Source organism: Motacilla alba, chromosome 8 (assembly GCF_015832195.1).
Source record: "Motacilla alba alba isolate MOTALB_02 chromosome 8, Motacilla_alba_V1.0_pri, whole genome shotgun sequence".
Classification (NCBI taxonomy): Eukaryota; Metazoa; Chordata; class Aves; order Passeriformes; family Motacillidae; genus Motacilla; species Motacilla alba.
Window position 1 is genome coordinate 5,800,299 of NC_052023.1, and position 13,998 is coordinate 5,814,296.

At 43.1% G+C, this 13,998-nt stretch overlaps 1 protein-coding gene across 3 annotated transcripts in view; it reads right to left on the reverse strand.

The window, feature by feature from the left end:
- Positions 1-9,826, reverse strand: part of ZFYVE9 (zinc finger FYVE-type containing 9) — a 55,388-nt gene extending 45,562 nt beyond the window's left edge. For 2 of the 3 annotated variants that reach the window (XM_038144037.1, XM_038144035.1), the window contains exon 1: positions 8,924-9,083. The gene's annotated coding sequence lies outside the window, so the exon portion shown is untranslated. Of the gene's footprint in view, positions 1-8,923; positions 9,084-9,806 lie in introns of those variants that run through there. The other variant, XM_038144036.1, reaches the window with a different exon arrangement.
- Between the last annotated feature and the right edge of the window lie 4,172 nt (positions 9,827-13,998).

A 13,998-nucleotide genomic window follows, 5' to 3' on the forward strand; every position in this document is an offset into this window, starting at 1 on the left:
AAAAACATTTGAAAGCCTTCCTGATTAATGAGTTATGAGTGTTAATACAGTTATCAGAAATCTTACAGAGCTGTAGGAACTCCAAATTCTTCTAAACTCAGATGCAACATTTCTCAGATCAAAACTGAGAAACCTCTGCCACTTCTGTCCACTGACAGGGTGGTTGATTCAGCTCAGCCATGAATCCCCACCTCTCACCCCTCTTTCTTGGCCTGTAGCATACTCCTGTTTTCTTCATCTGGAGGGCTCCTTTTCCCCTCTCACATTCCTTCTCCATTCACTTCTTCCTGCATCCGTTTGTTTTCTCCCTACCCAAACTTTCTTCTTTTTCTGACAAAAAACCCCCAAAACCATAAGAAACCTCATGTTCCAACACTACTGTTCATTACTGTCATAAACATACTTGTAAACAACCTTATTAACCCCATGACATTAAGAACAGTGGGAGCAAACCCAACAGCAATGCTGGTCCATCCACTTTGCAGACAGAAATTGAAGTCTTTAGAGGGTTAGCCATCAAAAAAAGCAGGAAAACCACATGCCTACAATAACAGCCATATCCTAAAACACTGTCCTAACTGTCAACCTGCCTCCTACCCCTCCTCATCATTACTGACCGTCATTAAGCTCCTTCACAAATTCATTTAAACCCCCAGCCCTGTAGCCTGAAATGCAATTTGTGACACATACAGTGAGTATTCAGCATCCAGGACCACTTCCCTCAAGCATCTCAGTATTTGAAACCTCTAGTCAAGACAAGTTTTGTCAACTACATAGGAGGCACTATTGCGTGTTTCCTCAAATTAGAAGGTACAATTACTCTTAAAAGCCATCTGTACAGAAATGAAGCTTAATGAAAAAAAAAATATAGCCACAAGGGGTATTAGAAGAAATTAATAAGGGAACAAAACCACTACATATACTTCTATCTACTGCCCGTGAGTCTCAAGGAACAATTTCTAATTGGCATCATAATAAACCCCACATTCATTCTACATGAGTATTCAAAAAGAAAATCTATGAGCAAATTCCAGAGATGAGTTAAAATGCCTTTTACAAGTGACTTGTTAAGTGAAACCAAGGTAAATACAATATAGAAGCTATTAAGCCAGTATACCAATAGAATTACTTGAAAGCAGAAAAGCACACAGGTGGACTGATGCTTAAGTAACAACCTTTTAAAGTTACATTTATAAAAGAATCAAGAAAGAACTGTGAAACCCATGAAATATGCTGGGGTTCTATGCAGCCTTCATCATTTATACAAAAACACAGTATGAAATTACTACAATCAATGCAATTTGGTGTTTCAGCTAAGAGGCTGTTTCAATATATATGCTATTTAAAGTAATCTGTTAATAATATAACCTAAGAAGTAGGCTTTGCATGTACTTACAAGTTCACCAAATAAGGGACCATTAAAATACTCATTTTGAATTAACCAACACAGCATTTACAATGTACCTTTGCAACACAGTGACAACCAATATGCTCTGCTGGACTGTCAGTGTGGCTGGGCCAACAGAAACAGCAGCTGTATACCAAAGCATAAAGGCCAAAAAGAGTGTAAATAAAAAATACTTGTGCCTTTTTCTACCAAACATAAGCCTCAGAAACAAGCTATTTCCAAGCCATAGCATGTATTTCTACAGTATCACAGGAGAATGTGCAATTTCAAAGACTGCGGGATAAATGAAAAAAAAAATCACAAAGAGGGAACATTCCTCTTACATTATCTCAATTTGTATTAAATGTTCATTTATCTGCATTACAGTGCAGATAGGGAATAAAAAATTACATTGGCATGATTGCCTGGGTATATTTTAACCATGTAGCTTTTTTGTCTCCTCCAGCCTACAAAGAAAGCTCAGTATTCAGAGCCTCAGGAACATGAACAAGAGGACTTACATACTGATTTAGTGTTCAGATGCTGCCACTTTTCAAGTGTTGTATCTTTAATCTAATCTCCTATAGAAATTAAAATTATGGGATTATATCGTTCATTTACTATTCTTTACGCTCATATTTTAATATATATATATATATCTGTCAGGAAAATTAGTAACTACACAATAAAAACAAATCCAAGTGACTGCCCTCCAAGGGAAAAGCAAGCTGCTCTATGTATTTTGGCAGCAACCTGCTGGGCAATCAATACCCACACAGCTCTGAAAAAAATTCCCAGAATTATGGTGTTATGTGAGAAAGATGGGATTAATGCAGAGAGGGAAGGAAGGGAAGAGATACTATGGGGCAAAAAGGATTTACATCTACAGAAAAACAAGATTCTTTCATTCCACAGATGGTGGAACAAAATGCTTACTAATACAGTATCTCCAAGGACTTGGATACATACAACATCAGATAAGATTTACACTGTAATAAACTCATTCAACACATCTTCCAACTCGAAACAAAACATACTTCTCTCCATCTCCAGACCGTGGAAGAAATTCCCTGCTGCTTACAAAATGTTTCACAAAATTAAAGAATTACAGGTGGAAAACAAATCATAGCCATCAGAAACTAATCTGGGACAGATTCCCAGTGTTTCAGCTCCTTTATTACTGGTTCCAGCACACTGCACTATGCAAGAACCACTGAACTCTTTAGAGCCCCGGGTTAATCAAGCCCAGTTCTCTCCTCAGTATTGGATGGTGTCAGGCAACAAGCCCCTTGATGTGATGCACTAAAAAGACAGGTCAGCACCACCACTACTTAGCAGCTGCTGGGAATAGCACACAAAATAAACTCCTCTCTTTCATATCACACTTATTCAAGAACCACCAGCACATTATCCACCTCTCTTCTGCAATAAACCACAGCAGCCCACGGCCTTTGCTTCTCTACAACACCTGCAGAAAAACCAAATGTGCACCTCTTCACTCATCCCACTTCCCGACCTGGCAGAGAAACAAGATTAATTTCATTTTGCTTAAATTGATATGCAAAGCTCAGAGCTGCAGAACTTGAAGTGGGAATACAAATTTGATTCTGCCAGGCACCTTCAGCAGATGACTGGGGCAGGGTTTACCCTCACCCCCACACTCAGCACCAAAGTGCACCTCAGAGATACTGGATGTGTGGCACACCCGAGATCAGAATGAGGTCTGTGCACCACACAGACCAGAGGAATCTACTTGCTCAGAAACCAGGACTCATATTTTACTATTACTGACACCAGTCTTCAACTTTCCTCTTAAAATCCAACAGTTCAAAATGAAAGGAAAAAAAAATCGAAGCTGTTGAAGAAGAAAACAAAACAGATGAGAGAACAGTTTAATTGACTGGGTTAAAAGAAGTGCAAGAGAAGTACAGTAAACAATAACTGAGAAACAAAGAACTCACATATCTGAAAATATCTACCATTTTTGTGATGTAGTATCTTACAAACTTCCAATTATCTGACTGGCCAACTGGTCAAGCACTAAATTTTATGCCTATTCATATGATTTGCCAATTTTTCTTGAATTTATAGTAACTGCATACACCGTAAAATCATAGTTTCACATGGCTTGGCCTTTATTTTAGTGTTCCTGAGTCAATCTTCTAGTTCACACTTGGAGTGCAAAGAGCTAAGACAACATGTACACTGAGTTCAAAGCAGAGTTTTGACACAACAAAACTGAACCTGGAAACAAGAAAAGCTCCTGTAATAGTCTGTGTCATTCACAGATAAAGAAGGTATTATGTGATTTAGAAAGCTCCTTGATCTTCTTCTTCTTCTTCTTCCGCTGAACATTTACCAACTTCTTTTAAGTGCATCACACTACTTTTGGGGGAAAAGTATCAGTGTATGTTCTTCCACTGACAATCTGCTAAAATATTTTACCCATAGTGCTTCCCTAAACAAAATTTTAAACTTGGAATGAAATAAAAATGTTGTACCCAAAACGTGTGTAAAGTTTGAGTTCGATTATTTATTTAAAAAGGCTTCAGTATATTGTTAAAGTAAATGAAAACTTTCCAATTACAGTGTTTTTTAAAACTGCAAGAATCCAGAAGGCTGTTAAGTACTACTAGAGCAGCTCGAGCTCTTCTGTAATTGATAGAGCACACACGAATCTCTGACCCAAGCATGGCCTAATTTCAATTTATCACCTGATAGGAAATGTCCTCTGGATTCTTTGTACGCTGGGAAGAGAAATGACAAGTTCCTCCCAGCTACCATTATACTAACAAAAAAAAAGCCTCTTCTGCAAAATTGTACTACAAGTACTCAATAAGGAAGATTCTGAAACACTACCAGTCAACACGTTAATAATTTGGTATAAAGCATTTCTTTTCTAGCTCTTAACTGGACAAGGGATCTTCTCAGCTCAAGCAAAGAAAAAGCACAAAACACTTCAAGCATCTTTGATCATGCCTAGTTTTTCTAATGAAGAATTGCTGGGAAACAGCCCTAAAATAGTCATCAAACTGAATTCTACAACATTTTCACACATAGAAAACAGCAGAGGAAGAAACACATCCAGCTTTGTGTACATTAGGCTTTAGTGCTTTTTTGTAACTACTGCAAACATCAGCTCAGCTCTGAGTCAGGCCAAAAACCAGGAAGACACCAGCAAAGGCACATTTACTGCATTGCTTTACATACAAAACCATACATACACAGGGTTCAGCAGCACTGCCTAAAGCACCAGCTGCTGCCTCAAGCCTCCATGGGAAAGCTTCCCACCTCTGTCATTATGCTGGAACCAAACTGCAACAGAAACCCAACAAAACAGTGTTTGAAAAAATTGTTAAGGGCAATACCATTTCCAAATGTAAAGCCCTACTCAAATCCACTATGCTGTCAAGCTCTTAAAAACAAAAGTTCCTCAAGCTTCCTGTGGATATTAAAAGGAAGGGGAAGAAGTATAGGAAACAAGCAGCATGCAATAAAATTCCTGACAGACAAACCTAGAAAATCCTACCAGACCTTACTGGAATGCTTCTGGACCTTCAGTGTGTTCCCTTAAAGAACTGATACCTCACTGATTCATAGACAGGCTTGTAACTTCAGTTGCCATCCAAATATCAGAGGTATGGAATTAACAATATTAACACATATAGCAAGTAAAAGATATTTATATATCCTATATACAATACAGAGACAAAATGCAGAGGGGTATAGCTATCAGCATTATCTGCCAATAATTCCATATGGAAGTTGATCATTTCTACTCAGGAAACATAGAGACAAACAAAAAAACCAATGCAAGTGGAAATTCAGCACTTAAGTCCATGTTTTCCTTTGCTGGGTATACACTGGGGACAAAATATGTGAAAAGCTCGATACATCAACACCAAAACTTCAAAGCATAACATATGGTCACACTGCCACATATTGACATTTCCAAATGATCAAATTTTACGTGAAAACAAAACAATGCTGAAGTTTCTTAAAGCTCTCCTTTCCCCAGCCTTCATAACTAACACAACTACTGCGTTAGTTTATCCTCAGACTGAAGATGTCACACAAGCTCTTCAGAGAGCACTCCAGCTCCACACTTCCTAAAACACAGAGGATCTACAGGTTGTGACTCTACACCTGTTTTTCACATAGTTTATCACCTTTTTTTTTTCTTTCCTTTTTTTTACTGTAACAGAACCAAGCCTGTGCAAATCTCAGCTGACTGGACTTGCTGCTTTACATCCCCTCTCCCTTGAGCAGATCTGGAAGAAAGAATAGGGAAGGAAAAATTTACCTTCTGTTGACACCCTGAAGTTCCTGGCCATGCATTCTTGCCTTCAACCTATGTTTTTTAATTAATTCCATTTCTCTAGTAACTACCTTTAAAATAGTTTAAGAGACACTTTATGGATTTCCTGGGTCACTGATGTTAAGCCTGTTTGATGCTGATGTACTACTTGGAGGGCTGTTATTTCTGAAAAAGGAGTACCAATATTAGCCATCTCTGCTTGCAGCCATACAGCAGTAATATAATTACAGATGGAATAATCTAGTAATAAACCAGACTGGAATTATTCAGTGAAAGAATACATATGAACTCATCTTAAAAGCATTTTTTTCCTATTCTACCTGTCTGCTATACTAACCTGAACAGCAGCTAAAGTGAAACTCAGCCAAACAGATAGTAAGCAGGAATGTACTTTACTTGTATGTAAAAAATAAAATTATGTATAGAGATAAGACAAATAATTATTGTTTACATATAAATTATATTTGTGTGCATTATGATAAAGGTCATTTACTTTTATCACACTGATTTTTCAGTGTGCAATTTTTTTGATAACTAGCATGTTTTGCTCTAGTCATTAGACCAAAATGTTGTATCAATACATATCCTGACTTCTATTTTCCTGAATTCCAATTCAAGTAGAAATGACTATGTCAATGAAGGATCCTTGATGTATATTTTATATCATCCTATCCACCTGCATTAATTGACACAATTTTCACAGTATTGCAAGATATAGCCAACACTTCTAGCTAACACAGAAGTAAAAGCTGTCTCTATCAGCTAAAACTCAATACTTTCAGTTACTTTCAGCCATTTACTTTTGACTTTCTATTGCTTATCAATACAAAAAGCTTTGACAACCATTGTACCTTTCTCAATGCTTTACAGAAACAACAGGAGGGAAAACCAAGCACATTAGTTCACATTTCTGTCCACATGAAAGTCCAGGTCTCCTAAAGAATCACAAATAGATGCATAAACAGGCCACCCTTCAATTTCTTTAATCTCAATCACATTACAAAAATAAACATCAGCCTTTATATAACACTTTCAAAGAAGCCTATGAATATACTGGCATCTTACAACAGTGTTCTGGAAAAGATCACAGATTCATCAGCATACAGACTAACTGTGCACTGAAACTATCATTCCTCAACTGATTTTCAGTTAAGAAAATCAGTTTTATTGGGAAGATTCTCAGCTTAGCATATAAAAAAGATTTTTCTGATCAACAAAACATGAACACACAACTTCTTCTCAAAATCTCTTTTTGGCCAATTTGTATTCAAAAGCAAAAGGCCAGTCTAATCCTTTAGCAAAATAATTTCCAGGTAATTTTCTATAGATAGCCTGTAAACTGAAAAACAAGCAAGCTGTTTTCTGCCAAAGCTGGCACAGCAAGTGGACAGACTACAACAGACATTAAAAGCTTATCATTCTTTGGCCACAAGTTTTAATACTGCATCTTTGTTCAGTCTCTACCTTTGTTCCCTTAGACAATCACAGCCAGACTTTATGCCAAGCTAAAAAAACTGTATTTCATCTCAGCCTTAGCCCCAGGCCTCAGATCCTGAAATGAGTGTGTGTTTGAAAGTATTTAATCCCCAGCCTCGTAACTGCCTCAAAGCTAACACACAAAAATAACACCCAATATCAGGAGTCAGCACGGCGGTTTTGGGGTGGGTTTCTTCCTTTCTCACACACTAAAGCAGGCACCATAAAGCAATGCAAATAAATCACAGTGTGTCAGAACATGGTAACTTGTTCAGGGCTGATCAGGGCTTCAATTAGAGGGGGAGGCTTGTTTGAAATTTTAGATCCTTCTTAAGCTTCCATTTCAGATTCCCCAAACCTCTGAAGAGATTTTTAAATTTGTCTCTCTTGGGTCAAGGAGACCGTTCTTCTCATTTTGCATCACATGCCGTGACTTTATAAAAAGAAGCACACGGAGGGTTCAGGCAGTAACAAAGGATTTGGATGTCTCTACCACTGAAGGTGTATCTAAAATCTGGATTTGTTCCATGCAATTGAAAATTAATTGCTAACAGAAGTTAATTACAATGTTTAAAGCCTTGCCTAGTCAGTTAAATGCTGCCCAAAGAAAATAAAAGCTTTTGTTCAGGTAGAGCATCTTTTTTACTATTACTATTTTATTTGTTTTTACACGGCTCCTTCCAGGTTTGGGTTCAGTCTGGACCCAAAAACTGAGGGCAGAGTTATTCAGAAATTCTAATCTGAGACAATCACACTTAATAAGAAGACCGATGGAATTCAGTTAACTTTTAATATCTGAACTGAATGAAAATATGTATAAAAATTACACTCTCTGAAAAAACCTCTGTGATAAAATAATAAGGATTATCCTGTCTATAAATAAAGAAGATCGTTAACACGAAAACATAAAGTCTATCAAATTCCATCTGCTACTTGTTTCTCTGTCTGGTTAAGAAGATAAAAACATTTCTTGAGCCACATTCTGCCACAGGCACCTATTTAACCATAACATTTATGAGCAAGAAACTAGCCCACCTCTGCAAAAAGTCTGACATGTCAAGAGTGCCAGTTATTCTTAGAGTGAGACATGACCACAATTTCACGTAATTAGAGATGTTATAAAACGCATCCCGCCCGCTCTCCCCATCCCCCTCCACCACTACCACCATTGCAGGAGTGACTTGTTACACATCGCGATGAGCAAGTAACATTCCCGGCCCGGGGAGAGAGCGGAGATCAGGCCATAAAAAGGGCACGAGATGCAAACAGGGATCCTCCCCTGCCCGAGCCGGCAGCCGCGGCTGCCCGGGCACAACCTCGCCCTGCCCCGCGCGGCTCCCGGGGCGTCCCGGGGGGAGCAGCGGCTCCTTCCCAATCCCCGGGATCGCCGGCGCGGGGAGAAAGGTGCCCCGAGCGAGCGGGTCACCCAGTCCGGACACCCGGGGACGGAGGGGGAACGGCAGGGAGGGAGCTCTAAGGACCACGGCGGCCGCCGGGGAGGGCTGGGGGGCGACCGCTGCCTTCCCCTCGGTGGCGTGCCGAGGACAAGGGCGGCGAGGCGACGAGGCGCCCGGAGCCGGCAGGCCCAGGGCGCTGTCGGCGATACGGCGGCTCCACCGAGGCGCCGGAGCCCTCCGCGCCCGCCCGCCCGCGGGGCCTCGCTGCGGGCGGCAGGGGCCTGGGGAGCGGGGTGTCCCGGCCTCCTGGGCCCGCGGGCGGCGCGCCGGACCCCGCTCACTCACCTCGGGAGGCAGCAGGCGCCGCCGGGTCTGCATGGCGAGGGGGATCTCCCGGGTCCGCCCCGGCAGCGCTGGGGACCGGCGCGCCCTCGCCGCCGCCAGCCGGGCTCGCTCGCTGCCTCCGCGGCCAAGGCCGCCGCAGCGCCCGGCAGCAGCGCCCCCTGCCCGGCCCCGGCGGCAGCGCACGGCACTGCGGCACCGCCGGGGAGGCGGCGCGGAGCTGCCGCGCCCCCGCCCCGCGCCGCGGGGTCCGCGCCGATAGCCCCGCAGCGGGCCCCGGGGCCCGCACCGGCACCCCCGCAGCGGCCGGAGAGCGGGAGCAGCCGCCCGCTCTGTCCTCGCGGGGACCCGCCGAGCCCGCGGCCCCCGCAGCCACACGCACACACAGAGGCGGGGGCGGCACCGGGCACCCGCCGCCGCCACCGGGCGCTGCCGGTGTCCCGCGGCCGAGGGACGCGCCTCCGGGCACCGGCTGCAGTGTGTGTGGCGTGACCACTCCACAAAACCTGGTCAGAAGGACTCGCGGCTGGAAAGCCTGTGTTATCTCGCCATTTCATGTTAAGTGTCTCCACAATCGGAGAGGGACATCCTGCGAGTCGCCCTCGGCCGCCCCGAGAGGTGCGAGGCCGGCAGCCATCCGTTGGCAGACACGTTCAATCGTCAGCAAAGAGGCTTCCAGAAATTAAAAATAAAAATAAAAAAAAAAAAAAGAAAGGAAAAAAAGAGAAACACAACACACGAAAAGAAAAAATTAAAAAAAAAAGAAAAATAAAAACAACCCCACACCCACCAAACAACAACAAACGACCACGCTCGTTCCCCACAGAAGCCGCGATGGCGAGCCGGCAGGGCACGGCAAACCGTGACACCGCGCCCGGAGTCTCACCCGTTCTCTCTCCAAGAGGAGGCGGCCGCCCATGCCGGGAGCGGGACTCTTCGCCCGGCTGCGGGCGCTCGGGAACTCCAGGAAATGTCACTCCCCGCGTGTGCCGCGGTCCGCCGGCGTGGGGTGGGCGGGGGGCGGCCGGTCCCGGGCTGAGAACCGGCACAGCGCGCCCTCACCGCCGCCTGCAGCCTCACCCGGGCGAGCGAGCGGCCAGCGCCTCACGAACCCCTCACTCCTCTCCTCACGAACCCCTCACCCCTCGCGTCAGGAACCCCTCGCCTCAGGAGCCCCCTCATCGCCCTCCTCGGGAAGCCCTCGCCTCAGGAACACCCCATCCCTCGCCTCAGGAAGCCTCACCTCGGTTCCCCCTCAGGAAATGCTCGCTTGGTGCCGAGAAATGGGAAGGAGTCGCTGTCCCCTCACCTTTGTGCAAGTCCGTGATCTCCCAGCTGCAGCAGTGCCATGTCAGCCCAGGAAGGAGGGAAAGGTGAGTGTGGTGGCTGCTAATGCATCTGCACGGCCATTCCCTCTTCCCAGGCCTTCACACTTACAGGCCATCACTTTCCAGCAGGTTGGGCTTTTCCATTAACTTACCACATAAGTCAGTGAATGCAGTGTAATGAGCCCCGATGATAAAATCTAGGCCTCCTTGCTCCAAGAGCATCAGCCCATCCCGCTTGAAATGAAAGGGAAGCACTTAATGTTTATTCATTGATTCTGGTGGAACTATGTGCTTTTCAAGCGAAAAATATGAGATACTCCCAATCAACTGAATCATCAATCCATGGGCAAATAGCTGAGGAAATAAAAAATGCTCATCCATCATAGCTGGGAGTAGCATGTTAATGGAGATGGAATTTATTTACTCCCATAAAGCATTCCTGGTTAACCCCAACTTGCTATCTCTTTAGCAATTAGTGTTGTCATGCTTGTGAAGCACAGATGAGGGGTTCAGATTGGTGCAATACACAATTGCTGTCCTCAAAATGGTTCTCATGAAACACCTCAGACTGATAAACACACAATATGCCTGACCAAAAAAAAAGGAAACTAATTAAAGAGTGAGTGGTGTAACACTCCGTAACCTCTGGCCAAATGCATGCCAGTGCATAGCTTTGCCATCTGTGAATGTCTCACAGAGGCATATGGCTACCATAATTTTGTTCTACTTTTATTCCTCTGGATACAGCCATTCATTGGGATGTCTTCTCACCAAACACAGAGAGATTTTTCCTGAAGGGTATCATAACTGGCTGTTTTGCAAGAAGGCAAAGCATGAAAGCATGCAAAACAGGAGTTGGGAGCAATGGGAATCATCTCCGTGAGTTAAGGTGAAGGGACATGGTCTCATTCACCATTCCTCCTGGGTATCTTGGATGCCTCGTGACTTGTTCCTAATGAAGATGTGTCTAGAGGAGCAGCAAAGTCCATAAGCTCCAGGGAGCTGCTCCAGGCAGTTGTGGTGCCAGACACCTGAGCTTAGAGCAGGGAGATTGCCCGTCCTGTGTTCTCAATGTGCTCCCTCTGCTAGAAGAAGAAACATTTCAATATTGATAGTGAGAAACACTGTGTACAAACCAAACCAATAATTTTGATCCCAAGCCACAGCAAGGCTGTAAGACATGGACCATGGACCATGACCTTTCACTTGGCGCAAGAGTCCAAGTTACAAACTCTCCAAAATGTATCTGCAGCTCTTCCATATCCGTGAGCCATCATAAGAAATGGTGTCTGATACTATTCCATGAGACAGCTTGCTATTGAGCTTGCCACCTCTTTTCCCGAGTATTTTTCCCAGTTCTTTATGAGAAGCTACCAAGGAAAAGGCATAAAGGAGAGCAGAGAGAAGAGGATACTCCAATTTGCAAAAGGCAGGGGACGGGAAAGGGGGAGAGAGGACCACAGTTAGTAAGGTGAAGGGAACCTCTGAGGTGTCCTGGTTGCAGGGAGTTACAGGGTCAATACAAAGATGTGTGTAACCATGTGTGTACTCTGGGATCTAGGAGTTCCAGGGCATTCAAAATGATGCCAGAGTAATCTTTGAACAACAGAGTTAAGGACAAATAAGAGGATTTTTTAAGTGGTGAAACTTGCAGAAACCTGGAGAAAAGGAAGTTTCATGTCTTTGCTGTGTTCCTAGGTAGAAATAGTGGAATGGTTACCAACAGTGTAGGAAAGCAGAAGAACTCAATAGCCATTCCTGGTCTGTTTTTGAGGAAGAGCCGTATGATACAGAAATATCTGATGATGATGATGACGATGATGAAATAAATTCCATTACAACAAGCACTGAGGAGGATGTTAAACAGAAGCTAATGAAGTTGGCTATCAGCAGTTGCAGGTAACTTGCATCCAAAAGTTTTAAAAGCACTGGCACAGAGTATCTTTAGACCATTAATGTTGATTTTTAATAAATCTTGGAACACTGTTAAAGTTCCAGAGGACTGGATGAAATATTTTATCCTTATTTTAAAAGGGTAAACAAGGTGACCAAGGTAATTACAACCTGCCAGACCGACAAGAATTCTGGGTAATAAAATGGGACATTATCTACATTACTTGATTGAAAAAGAGTTAAAGAGTGGAAACACAATAACTGCAAATTAATGTGGAAAATAAATCTTGTGAAAATAATTTGATTTTTTTAAATGGCATTACAAGTTTGGTTGATGAAGGTAAGTAGATCTGCAAAATATTTGTTCTGGTAACTTGCAGCATTTTAATTAAGAAGCCAAAATGATACCAACTCATCACAGCGCTTATTAAACTGTTGAGACTCTAACTAACTGACAGTTTCAAAGAGGAAAAATAAAAAGTCATCATTAAAGAATGTGTTTCTGCATTCTATGGCAATTAGTTCTACACTGCATTGTATTGATATTAATGGTTTTAAGAAGAACATAAAATCATCACTTGAAGAGTTTGCAAGTGATGTAAGCATTAGGGATTAATAAATAACAAGTCATGCTGCAAAGTAGCTGAGACAGCTTGATAACAAGTACTGTGCATTTTTGTACAGCCAAATGTAAAAACATGCATCAAGCAATAGAGGGAGGAGTTATTATAGGATGACAGAATTTGTGCTTTTACAAGTTAATGCTCAAAAACCTCAAGAATCATCACATATAATCAGGAGAAAATAAGCAGGTGGTGTGGTGCTGTAGCCAAGAGGATAATGCAATCCTTGGGCTTATAAACAGGAGAATATAGAAAGAGGTCTCTATTTTTCTGGTACTAATCCCACTGCTCCTGAAGTCTGATACTTAAATTCCTTAATTCCTTAATAGGACCTGAAAAGGAGATGGTTCAGAGAAGATCACAGAATCACAGAATCACAGAATTTCTAGGTTGGAAGAGACCTTTAAGATCATCGAGTCCAACCCATGTTCTAACACCTCAACTAGATCATGGCACCCAGTGCCACATCCAGTCTTTTTTTAAACACATCCAGGGATGGTGACTCCACCACCTCCCTGGGCAGATGATTCCAGTATTTGACCACTCTTTCTGTGAAAAACTTCCTCCTTAATTCTAGCCTGGATCTCCCTTGGCGCAGCTTGAGACTGTGTCCTCTTGTTCTGTCTGTTGTTGCCTGGAGAAAGAGACCGACCCCCAGCTCAGCACAGCCACCCTTCAGGAAGCTGAAGAGAGTGATAAGATCAATAAGAATCATTTGGACTGAAAGTGAGAAGATTCAATCTATTCCATCTATCTCAGTGTCAAAAAAGGAGGTGAAGGGGTGGTTCAATTACAGGTTTTAAGGACCTTCAAGATTCAGTAGAGTGTATGCAAATGTATTCATCTTCCTGTGAGGTCTTCTACCAGGGTGGGTAATTAATCACCAGGACAGTTTAGGACGGGACAAGCTGGATTTCCCAGCATTGGGAATGTCAAAATCAGGAGGTTGTAAAAACTTAATTTTAACAGAAGCAGGAGTTCAGTCCTGTAAGTCTGCTCCCCGGGAGGTAGAACTCTGTGTCTGTAGCTGTGGATTCTGGCTGCTTGTCTATGCAGAAGTTGATTTCCTGGGGCACTAAGAAGTAACAACCTGTCATCCCTTTCAGCATCATCTGACACAGCTCATGTGCTGTTCAGCACATGATGGGAGCAGCCGTGGGGATGGCAGTGTTTGTGATGGTTGAAGGGATGGGTGGACTCGTTCACAGAAGGCGAAGCCTTTGAAGCATATTGC